Source organism: Jaculus jaculus, chromosome 9 (assembly GCF_020740685.1).
Source record: "Jaculus jaculus isolate mJacJac1 chromosome 9, mJacJac1.mat.Y.cur, whole genome shotgun sequence".
NCBI lineage: Eukaryota > Metazoa > Chordata > Mammalia > Rodentia > Dipodidae > Jaculus > Jaculus jaculus.
The window spans coordinates 104742755-104744286 of NC_059110.1; the positions used below are offsets into that span (position 1 = coordinate 104742755).

Consider the following 1532-nt stretch of genomic DNA (forward strand, 5'->3'; position numbering starts at 1 on the left):
TCCAAAGCTCCTTTTCGTAAAATGCTGATGAAAGAAAAATCCCATGTTTGTAGAACCTGTAGCCAGAGAAATGAGACAGACTTAAGAGGGGGGGCCAAGGTGACAGCTCATTCAGTAAAGTGTTTGCCTCGTAAGTAGGAATATCTGCCTGAGTTTGATCCCTAGTATCTGCAGATTTTTAATTTTTTTTCTTAAAAAAATAAAAAATAAATGGGCTGAAGAGATAGCTTAATGGTTAAGCACTCGCCTGTGAAGCCTAAGGACCCCGGTTCAAGGCTTGATTCCCAGGACCCACGTTAGCCAGATGCACAAGGGGTTGCACGCACCTGGAGTTCGTTTGCAGTGGCTGGAAGCCCTGGCGAGCCCATTCTCTCTCTCTCTCTCTCGTTCTCAAATAAATAAAAATAAACAAATATTTTTTAATTTTTTTTTCTTTTTGCCAGGGGAGAGTGGGAATGCATTGCCTCACTACTACAAATTATACAGTCGAGTTTCCCGCATTTGAGGAAATCACAGGGATCATGGATCATCACATCCGGATTGCAATGGATAAGCATCACCCTGGAAAACCACCTTCGTGATCATGGTATCTCCTCTGCCAGGTAAGTATTTATATAGTCAAGGCAGCACAGGCTGAACTGAAACTCACTCTGTAGTCCCAGGATGGCCTCAAACTCACAGTGCTCCTCCTTCTTCTGAGTATTAGGATCGATGCATGCACCACCATACTGGCCTATCACTAGTACCCACATAATTTCCAGCCAGCCCATATCTGTAATCTCAGTCCTAAAGAGGCAAAATCAGATGGGTCTCAGGAGCTTTCTGGTCACCCAGTCTAGCATAATTGGTGAGCTCCAGGTTAATGAAAGACTTTGACTAAAAAAGAAGAAAATGGTGTACCTGTGGAAGGCAGGTGATGTTGTCCACTGAGTTCCATAGGCATGTAAACACATGTGAACCTACCCTCACACATACTCATTCATGAACACACGCAAACACACACACACACACACACACACACACACACACACACACCAGCCATATACACATGAAAAAAAAAAAAAAAACAATAGAGTACCAGAAATTGCACTTATGCCTATAGTCAAAATGCCTTTGGATTCCTACCAAAAATAATCCTTTGTAATAAAAAGGGGAAAGCCTCAGCTCCAAGCTTTTCAGAAAAATCTAGAAGTAAAAAACACACAAAAAAGGAAAAACCCAGAAGAGAGACAGAAGTCAGTGCCTTTGCCCACAGATTTCTGCTAGAGGAAGAAACGGACACAGGAAAACAACCTAAAGCGGAGTTTCCTTCTGAAAGCTCTTGGGTGAAAGTGGCATAGACTTATTTAAATACTTCCTGTTGAGGTTCTGTCTTTTAAAAAATACAGTTCAATGAGGTTCTTGGAACTGACAATTTAAAACATCATTCTTATTCAAAAGGAGTTGCTGTAAATGTCTGCTGGTTATCTAGCAAGCAGCTGTTAACCTTTTCCTCTGATATAATAGGAAAAGAAATAAGTTTTACGTGAGAA

The 1532-nt window shown here is 41.3% G+C and overlaps 1 non-coding gene across 1 annotated transcript; it reads right to left on the bottom strand.

Moving 5' to 3' along the window:
- Nucleotides 1-440: 440 nt before the first annotated feature.
- On the bottom strand, nucleotides 441-610 carry LOC123463623. The gene has a single exon (XR_006639032.1). It is a non-coding gene; the product is annotated as a U1 spliceosomal RNA (small nuclear RNA).
- Between the last annotated feature and the right edge of the window lie 922 nt (nucleotides 611-1532).